The following is an 11,383-nucleotide window of genomic DNA, read 5'->3' on the forward strand; positions in this document are numbered from 1 at the left end:
TTCTGGCACGTTCAGGGACTGAGACCACTGGAGTTATGCTATAAACCTCATCTCCTAGACCTCCAAAAACCTCAGACAAGGGTCCTTGAAATCCTCAATGCTTATTGAACCTCATGCTTTAAGGAAGAAACTTCTTTTTATAAATCTGAACTCATAATCTCTTTCTGTGGATATCACATTATAAAACAGTAGAGGAGAGATTTTTTTCAAAAAAATGACCAGAAACCACTGCAGAGGCACACGAATATGAGAAACCAAGTAAATATCTCTCCCCTGAGGGAAAAGAACGATTCTTCATCATCCATAGACAGTACAGTAGAACTCAAGGAAATGTCTGATAGAAAATTCAGAAAATTCATAGGGACAAAACTAAACAATATGCAAGAGCTAAGAGACAATGAACTCCAGAAGAAGCAGGAGAAAAGAGACAATGAGTTCCAGGAGATGAGGAAGTTCTTGTATGATATGAAAGAGGAAATACATACCATAAAAACGAATCAAATAGAGCTGTTAGAAATGAAGGCTGCAATGCAGGAAATCAAAACCTCCCTCGAAAGTATTAAAAGCAGATTAGTCCATGCAAAAGATTGAATCTTGGATGTTGAAAGCAAATCCTCTGTTCTAGAAAAGCAAAAAACAAAAACAAAAACAAAACAAAACAAAACAAAAACAAGCAAACAACAACAAAAAAACTTAGAAAATAACCAGAAAAAATAAGAATACTATACGAGAAATACAAAATACCATTAAGTGTCCAAACATCTGGATAATCAGTATTCCAGAAGGTAAAGAAACTAATAAGAGGGGACCAGCAGTTGGTGCAATGACTGTATCTCTGGACTTCCATGTAGTCCGCTGGTGTTCAAGTCCGGGACCCAGTGGCTTAAACTCACATCAGGCAGATGTGTGTGTGCCCAAGATCTCGAGAGGACAGTGCAAGAGAAGGGATTTCCATGTGGTGTGGCCATCCCCCCAGGGGGGCTGATTTTTCACTTTCTGTCTCTGTCTCTCTCTGTCTCCCTGTCTCTCTCTGTCTTTCTGGCGATTACACACACCCTATAGCAAAAACCTCTCCCAAAAAAATGAAAAAGAAACCTAATAAGGGCATTGATAATCTACTCCATAAAATCCTGGAAAAAAACTTTTCCAAATCTAGAAAGACATTCAAATATCCAGATCTAAGAAGTAAAAAGGATCCCTAATAGAATCAACTGAAGAAGACCTTCTCTAAGACACACCATAACCAGACTGGCCAAATCCACAAAGACAAGACAAGATACTAAAATTGGCAAGACAGAAACATCAGATTACTTATAAAGGTTATCCTATCAGGCTAACATCAGACCTCTCATCAGAAACAATGTGTTCAAGGAAAGAATAGGAACATATATTCAAAGTGTTAAGTGAAAAACAGTTTCAACCAAGAATATGATACCTGGCAAGATTATCCTATATATGGGAAGAAAAGGTAAAAACATTCTCAGATAAATAAAACCTGTAAGCAAGAATTTAGCAACCCCAGACCAGCTCTTCAAGAAGTTCTAAAAGGAGCGTTTTACCAGGAAAACTAAAGATACACATACAGAAGTAAGAGAAGAAAAAGCAACCAAGAAAATGATCAACTTAATGCTAGGGAAAAGAAATATCAGTAATAACGTTGAATGTTAAATTCTAGGTTCAAGTCCTGGATCCAATAGTTTGAAAAACATTCCACATGGACCGTATATGGACCGCATTCCAAAATCCAGAAATTAAGGAGAAATGGAGGAAGGAATTGTGGAGTAACCAGGACCCAATGGAGTGCTTTCTGCTTTCTCACTTTCTCTCTCTCTAGTGAGCAAATATGCCTTCCAGTAAACTTTTTAAAAAAAATGAAATATCTACATTTCAAGTGCTATCGTCACACGTTCCCAGGGATTCCTCTATTAGCTGGTACTATTATGAACACTGACTTACTTTACTTATGATGTAATCCAGATATAATTTAATTTTAGTTAATAAAAGATAAAATAAATAACATTTCAAAATATTAAAATATTTAAAATGATTTAGCAACAGAAAAATCTAATCAGTGCAAGTGAGATGAATGGGAACAAACTTTAAAGTCGAGAAAGAAGTTTCACCCACCTTTGGAACAGAATTTTGGACACCTCAGTTAATGACAATTAATGTCCATTAAGTGATGACAGTATGCAGTTACGTGGTTTTGATAATAACTTTAAAGTAGTATTCAAAAAGTTGTCTTCCATTTTAACTCTACAAATAATAATTGCATGCCTATTGTGGGCTTGTACATGAAAATAAATGGTGAATAAGCAGAGATCCTTCCCCCAGAGACATAAAGTCAGATAGAAAAAGAAGGAATTACGTTAATAGTAAAAACATATTGTATTTTTTTGTGTAAACTAGTGAAAGACAGAGTGAGGTAAACCTTACAGCAATTAAGAGCAGATTTTACTAAAAGCAGATTTTATTCCAAACAACTGTTCAAAAATGAATGCTACAGCCTGGCAATTATATCAAAATCCTTTTTATCTGGACTACTCAAAGGAGCTCTCATTATCTCATATTGGAGAGGACAAAAAAAGATTCCTTGACAGAGCAGAGAAGTGTCTTGCATAACATCTAAAAGCCTTTCAACTATGTGGTTGTATGAGTATATAATTATTGAAAGGAGATTTCTTATTTGAATGATTTTTGCCCTAAAAATGTATGATAGCTTCAAATTATTTAAATGCAATTAAGTAAAAATATATATCGTATTGATGAATCATTTAATATATAAAAGGTTTATTATCTCAGCATAAAACATTTTGAATCCAGGGGCCAGCAGTTAGCATAATGGCTATGTAACTGAACTCCCACGTAGTCAACTGTGGTTCGAGTCCGGAACCCGGTGGCTTAAACTCATGCCGGGCGCGTGTGCGTGTGTGCCCAACATCCAGAGAGGAGAATAGAGGAGAAGGGATTGCGGCATGGCCATTCCCCCGGTGGTGGGGGGGGGTGATTTCTCATTTTCTGTCTCTCTGTCTCTCTCTGTCTGGCGAGCACATGCCCTATAGCAAAAACCTCTCCAAAAAAACAAAAGAAAACAAAGAAAAATTTTGAATCCACAATGATTCTTCTTCTTTGTTTTTTTTAGAGATGTTTTTGCTATAGGTAGTGTGTCCTGGCCAGAAAGAAAGAGAGAGACAGAGAGATAAAAAGTGAGGAATCACCTCCTGGAGGAATGGCCACACCACAATCCCTTCTTCTCCTCCGTTCTCCTCTTGGGACCTTGGGCACACATGTACATGTTCCTGGCATGAGTTTAAGCCACTGGGTCTGGGACTTGAACCGCAGTCAGCTACATGGGAGTCCAGCGACATAGTCATTATAGCCAGTGGGCGATCCCCCACAATGATTCCTTTTAGTAGAATATCTTTAGAAACCACAGAGAGTGTATCATTTGGAAAGGTTTTTTTTTTTTTTGCTATAGGGTTTGTGCGCTCGCCAGAAAGACACAGAGAGACAGAGAGATAGAAAGCAAGAAATCACCTCCCAGGAGGGATGGCCACACCACAGTCCCTTCTCCTCCATTCTCCTCTCGGGATTTTAGGCACGCACGCCCATGCACCCAGCATGAGTTTAAGCCCCCGTGTCTGGGACTTAAACCATGGTCAACTACATGGAAGTTCAGCGATACAGCCACTATGCTAACTACTGGTCCCCAAATTGCTTTTCATTTGGAAAGGAAGAAATTAGTTTAGATAAGTTCTACTCAGATCCTGCAGCACTCATAATATTTACAAATGCCTAAAGTCAATAGCATCATAAAAACAATTTTGTAATGTAGTAGATGTGAAAATATAAATCCATTATTAAAATCAAATGAAAGATTCTCCCATTTTTAGATAAGCATACTTACATATAACACATACAAGGTAAAATAATCTTTAGAAATGCTAATCTAAGGATTTTCTAAATCTTTCAACAATTCCTGAAATAAATACAATTTTTAATTTTTTTTCCCATAAGATGCCTGTGCTCACTGGAGAGATACAGTGAGAGAGAAAGTGAGAACCCACTACCCGGGGTGCAGGCCACACTGCAATCCCTTCTCCTCTATTCTCCTTCTGGGATTTTGGGCATGCATGCACATGTGCCCAGTGTGATTTTTCAAGGCACCAGGTCTGGGACTTGAACCGTGGTTGGCCATGTAGGAGTCCAGTGCCAACGACCCTGTCACCTGCTGACCTCAATACTAACTTTTTTAGTCATCAACAAGCCATTGATAAGCATTCTCATTTTGGGAATATATTTTAGAGAAACTTTCTGGAGTAGGTGAAGCGAGATTTCCAGTGCTTTCTAGCACCTTCAGTGACCCTTAATCTAGTTGCTGCTCGAACGTCTGTATCTCTTTCTGTGTTGGATTTAACTCTCATACAGGTTGCCTCATGTTTATAAGACAGTTATTTTACCTCTGTATCATGTCTGAATTTTGTTTTGGGTTAAATTGTGTCCCCCCACTAAATATATGTTGGAGTCTTAACTATTTTAGTCTTTCTGTGTTGCTATAACAAGTTAATATAAACTGGGTGTCTTAAAAACAACAGAAATTATTTCTAACAGTTCTCGAAGTTGAGAATTTCAAAGTGAAGGAACAGCAGATTTGGTGTCATGTGAAAGGCAGCTGTTCGGTTCACAGATGGCATCTTTTTGCTATGTCCTCACGTGGTAGAAAGAGCAAGCTGCTCTGTCACTCTTTCTATGAGCACTTTTCCCATTCACACAAGTGCCTCCCTGATGATCTGATCACCTCTCAAAAGGTCCTTTCCTGATATGGGATTAGGATTTTAACATATGGGACCAGCAGTTAGCGTAATGGCTATGTTGCTGGACTCCCATGTAGTCGACTGCGGTTTGAGTCCCGGACCCGGTGGCTTAAACTCACACCGGGTGCGTGTGCATGCGTGCTCAAGAGCCTGAGAGGAGAATGAAGGAGAAGGGATTGCAGCATGACCATCCCCCCTGGGGGGTGATTTCTCGTTTTCTGTCTCACTGTCTCTCTTTGTCTCTCTGGCGAGCGTACGCACCCTATAGCAAAAAAAACTCTAAAAAAAAACTCTAAAAAAAAACGATTTCAACATATATGGAGCCAGCAGGTGGTGTGGTGGTTAAGGGTGCTGGACTCACACATAGCCAACCATGGTTCAAGTCCCAGACCTGGTGACTTGCTTTCTCACTTACCGTCTCTCTCTCTCTTACTCATTCAGATCGGAGGACCCCAGTACCTCAGAAATTGACCTTTTAAAGACAGGATCTTTACAAATTAAACTAATCTAATGACTTGTGTCCTTATTAAAAGAAGCAATTTGAACACAGAGACAGACACTTTTAGAAGGAAAATGATGTGAAGAGACACAGCTATTTACCAACCAAGGAAAGCGGCTTGTGTCGTATTCTTACTTCTCAGCCCTTGGAAGGAACTAGTCCTGTAATATCTTGATATTGGACTTTTAAGCCTTCAGAACCACATGGAAGTAAGTGTATATTGTTCAAACCACCCAGTGTGTGATATTCAATTATGGTGATCCTAGCAAATTAATGCAAGTTCAAAACACTAAGATGGGAAAGTAAAGTACTCTTGGTTCTTTCCTGCTGTACTGATCCCCTTTCATCTAGAAAACACCTGTTCTAGAAAACCTTCTGTGGGTTTTCATTGTCCAGGATAAGTTTATATGATCACCTTAGACTGCAAATAAAGGTATGGACAATGAGGAATGGTGGAGTGTGGAAAGGACAAAGAAAAGATAGTCCATTATGATTTTTATCTTTTCAATATTCATTCTAGGGACACTTTTTCCTGGGGAAAATAATAGCATCTGTTAACACATACAAAATGGAATGATAGCATTTTCCTCCAAAATAGGTATTTCACTTATTTCACAACTTGCATACACCTTCATTTCATGTAGACGTATGATATTTCTATGAGTTTTGGCTAGCTCCATTTATAAAGATTAACATTTTAAAATAGATATGTATGTTAAAAATGAAGATAAAATAGCAAAGAAGTATGCTTAGTATATGAGAGGGCTTCAAAAAGAAAATGCATATGGTGAACAAATTATGCATAAATTTCAAAAGTTTTGCACAAAACTAAACTCATATTTTAGTTCCATTTTTCTATAAACGTTCTGGTATTCCCCTCATAAATTTCTGGTAACTCTGAGTCAAACAACCAAGATATTATTCCAAGGGTATTATTTATCCTCCATAACTTGGCCATGTCAACCATTCCCCACTCTCTCCATTTCTTTTTAACTTAACTATTTACAATAGAATGTGACATTAATAATTTAGAGACAAAAATACTATGTACTTTTTAAAAATAAATATATCTTTGTCTTTAACAAAATAAATTAAAAGTAAATATTGCCAGAGGATGTATGTGCTTGCTAGAGAGAAACAGAGGGAGAAGGAGAAGGAGAAGCCCTTTCCCCCATAGGGAATGACTACTCTACTTCTTCCTTTTGGGACTTTAGGCAAGCACATACACATTTAACATGTTTCTCAAGCCTCTGGGTCTGGGACTCAAACCACTGGGTTAGCCTTGTGGGATCCAGACTTCTTAACCAACAAGCTACGGAACTGGGCCAACAAAATAGGGAATTTCAAAATGACAATAGGGAATGGGCTTGATACTGAAATTTTTATAGTTGTCTGATTTCTTCTAATGTTAATACAATAATTCAATGTCATTGCAAAATTCATTTCTTCGATAGTCATTTCGATGCTGGAATGACTCTTGTTTGATGAAGACTACTATTACACAAAGTCCCAGTCCAGATATTACTTGTTTGCTTCTTTTAGATTTTTGCCATAGGGTGTTGTACTTGCTGGAGAAAGACAACTAGATACACAGAGAGACAGAAGTGAGAAATCACCCCCAAGGTGGATGGCCCTGATGCAGGCCATTCTCCTCCACTCTCCTCTCAGAATTTTGGGCACACATATACATGCACCTGGTGGGTTTTTCAAGCTTCTGGTTCCAGGACTCGAACTGTGGAGTCAACCACATGGGATCCAATATTTTTAAGCTTTACTTTTATTTATAATGGACATTTTCTGTTTTGATCTCAGTGTAGAGAAGAAGTCTGACTGTTCTCTGGTCTCCTCATTCCTACTATAAAGCTGTAGTTGGAAGATGGCTGACCAATCACTCATTATATTTTCTGCCTCCCCAGACCCTTTATTATTATGAGTTATAGACATTGGATTAGTTATTACCCAACTGAGTGGTAGTGAAAGTGACGTGTGCCGTTTTGAGACCAAAGCCTTCAGGAATTGTGCACACCTTCATGATGTGTACTATTTTGCTGGGTGATTGTTGATGATGGTGAGAACCTGTGGGGTAGTAGAGCAATCGAATAGAAGGAGCCTAGGTGTACATGGCACATGACTTACATCATAGATGATAACAAATCCCTCAACCTTCCCAAGATTAAAAATATGGACAAGAGACAAATTTTCATTAGGTTAAGCCTCTATCTCTTTGGATATATTTTATAGTGTTTTTGTCTAGCCTCATAATATTTTCAGCATTATTATAGTAACCTAAAAGCTTAAATTCAATGTTTTCTACATAGCAAATTCTATAACAGCAGGGTCAAAATATAGTTTGTTGACTGCTCAGAGCATACCGTTCCTGTCATTTTGCAAGTGTTCAATAGAAATTTGATCAATGAATGAAGAAACTGTTTTACAACATATTTTAAAATTAGGCTCAGTTTTGTCTGACCTTATATTCTTAAGAAAAGTATCTAGGTTTCATATTTCAACCCAACTAGAATATTTCTCCCTATGGCTCTCTGACAGAACATTCCCAACTGTCTCAATGCTGCATAACTGAGCTCTGACGGCTTGTAGAGCAAGAGTCAATGTTAGTTAATAATCCATCAGCAGTTGCAACTATTTTATTTCATCACAATGAAAACTTAAGTTCCTTTGCTACTATTTCCTTTGGGATTAGTGCTGCTGAACTTTAATTCACAATTGGTCTAGAGCTGTGACTATAAATCTTTCTGAGTTATTCATTATTAATTCCTACTCAACATGTTCTAATTAACTCATAATAAATTCTCCAAAATACTACATATCTTACATTATTCATGAGATTCCAATGGACAAGAAGTTGCCCTCCTTTCTCTGGTGTTAGCAACTCGTCCCTCCTTACATTGGGTGGTACATTTTAACTTGACAAGTCCATCGGTCAACTCCGTTGATGATCCAGATTATATCCTTCATTCTATAACAGAATACATTTGGGAGTGGTGAAATGGAAACTACAAGACAGGGAAGACTATACACAGACATCATGGTGTGATCCCTGAAGCCTTTTGGTGTGAGATTAAGTGTAAATGTAATAATGTGCAGTTTAGTTTTACATACTATATTCTGAAGCTGCTCCTGGATGTTTTTAAAGATTTATTTATTCTATTTATTCCTATTATTTTCAATTCGAGAAAGAGAGAGAGATATGAAAAGTGAGAAAGCAAACTGCCTGGTCCGGGACTCATACCATGAGGGCCATGTGGCTGTCCAGTGCGCCAATCACCAAGCCACCTGTTGGCCCACTGCTACTGGATTCTTAGTAGATTCTGTTATTTTACGTTTTTTCAATGGCATGCTGAATTTATTTGAAAACATTCTAACATTGTATTTTAGATTACTCTTTTGCTTATGAAAAGAACCTTATTTTCATAGTAGTTGAAATAGTGTATAAATGAAGAATAAAAGGCATCCTCATAAATTTCAAGGTAAATGCATATTAGGAAAAAACATACAAGTATTAAAAAAATGTTTCCACCACAATGAATTTATGTTTTAATAATTCTACTTTTACCATGAGAAATGAGTCTCCATGTATGTATACTTGTAAGCTTTATATACTTTGTGTGTAAATTTAGTCATTTATGTATTTGGAGAGTTTTTTTTTTTTTCTATAGGGTGCTTGCGCTCACCAGAAAGTCAGAGAGAGACAGAGAGCTAGAAGTCACCCTCCAGGGGTAATGGTCATGCCACAATCCCTTCTCCTTTAGTCTCCTCTCAGGGTCCTAGGCACACACGCACACCCACTCAGCGTGACTTTAAGCCACTGGGTCCAGGACTCGAGCCATGGTCAACTATATGGGAGTCCAGCGACATAGCCATTATGCCAACTGCTGATCCCAGTAAATTTAGTCTTTTTGAGCTGCTATTATTTTAAAGAATTTTATTATGATCAGAGAAACAAAGAAAATGAGAGTTGAAAAAAACAGTATAGTCCAAATAATTACATCTTTCACTGTTGGTGGTTCCTGCATCAATGTTGAAAATAACAAACAAAAACAAAAACCATATTTGGCACATGAAAATTGCCATTGGTTCTCTTTCTTTGCTGATGTTATTAAATATATGTCAGCCTGGTCTTGTTCCTCTGTAATTATTATCATGCCAACTCATCTTTGCTTAAAAATAACAATAACCTGAAATAAACTGCCAACGTTGTCACAAATGACTTGGCATAGTTTTGCATTAGTTTTCCAATTTGAAATAAAGCTTGCTTCATAGTCCTAGGAATTTGTACATTCAAGATTGGGACTATTAGCAAGAGACATACAAATAGCAATTACTATGCTTCATATTATGTACCCTTCATTTTAGAACAATGGTAGAAAATAAGCTTACATAGCTTTTAAAGATTTGTGATTTTTTTTTCTTTTTTTTGCCGTAGGATGTGTGCACTTGCTCGAGAGAAACAGAGAGAAAGAGGCGAAGTGACAAACCATTCCCCAAATGGAATGGCTATATCGCAGTCCCTCTTTCATTCTCCTCCTGAGATTTTGGGCACACACACACACACCTGGCATGTTTTTCAGGAATCTGGGTCCAGGATTCAAGCCACACAGTTGGCCATATGGAATCCTGTAAATCCTGTATCTTAACCACCATGCCACCTGATGGTCCTATGAAACCATTTTCAAAGCATTCATGGTTTTGCTGAAGTTTTGAGATCTAGAATTCTTGTATTTAATTCCTTTTTCTTTCTTTCCTTTTTTATAGTTTGCTATAGGGTGCATCTACTCACTCAAGAGAGTCAGACAGAGACAGAAGGAAAGTGAGAGATCACTCTACGGGGTGATGACCATACCATAATCCTTCCATTCCATTCTCCTCTCAAGATTTTGGGCACTCATGCACTTCCACCCAGCATGTTTTTCCAGCCACAGAGTCTGGGAATCCAACTCTTTAGTCGGTCATGTGGATTCCAGCTGTCTTAATCACCAACTCACCTGCTGACTCTGACTTATTTCATTTGTTTTATATGTTAAAAATGAAATATTTCCTTAATTAGATATGATGCCCATGATACCTTTGAAAATCCCATGATTTAAGACATCATAATAAAGGCAGAAGAAAGTGTTCCTCGAATACTAATGATGGTTCTACATTGATCTGGGCCAGTCATAGCTCTCACCTTACTCAGCTGTGATAACAACTGTGGTCAATTCAATTTACTTTGAAATTATTTAGAGGGAGACTATTCATATATTTTCATTTTTATACTAAAAAAAACTATTTGGGAGTTTATTAGGCCATTTATACAGAAGAGGTTCTAAAAATGTTGAAACAAGGTTGAAAATCCCAAATGCACTATTCATTAAATTCTTTCAGCATATTATTAAAATTTAAAGGTAGATCATAAAGCAAATAAGACTATGAAAGTATTACAAAATTAAGTAAATGATAATATTTTATCACCACTTAATCTCTAGAATTCTGGTAAATAGAATAAGTTTGGCCTTAAAAGATCATTATACTTAAATCATTTGAGAGGCAAGGTATGAGATTTCATATGACAATAAATATCTTGGACAAAAGCTTTGAAATGGGACTGAACTGTGGCATTTGGGATATGTTATATGAAGATCATTTATATATAAAAAAGATAAAAATTTAGAATACATGACAACAAAAGAAAAGCAAAGGAAATAATAAACCCTCGAATCAGGAATACTGACAGGGCTTGACGTTCCACTAGAAGTATGAAAATGAAGAAAGTGATGAATCAAAAAATGATAAAAAGTGGGACCAGCAGTTAGTGTAATGGCTATGTCGCTGGGCTTCTATGTAGTTGATCATGGTTCAAGTCCCGGACCCTACAGCTTAAACTCACGCCAGGCACATGTGCGTGTGTGCCCAAGATCCTGAGAGGAGAATGGAGGAGAAGGGATCGTGGTGTGGCCATCCCCCCTGGGGGGTGACTTCTCGCTTTCTGTCTCTCTGTCTCTCTCTGTCTTTCTGACGAGCACACATGCCCTACAGCAAAAACATCTCAAAAAAAAAAAAAAAAAAAAAA

The sequence above is a fragment of the Tupaia chinensis genome, unplaced genomic scaffold, assembly GCF_000334495.1.
Source record: "Tupaia chinensis unplaced genomic scaffold, TupChi_1.0 Scaffold000557_1, whole genome shotgun sequence".
NCBI classification, from domain to species: Eukaryota; Metazoa; Chordata; class Mammalia; order Scandentia; family Tupaiidae; genus Tupaia; species Tupaia belangeri.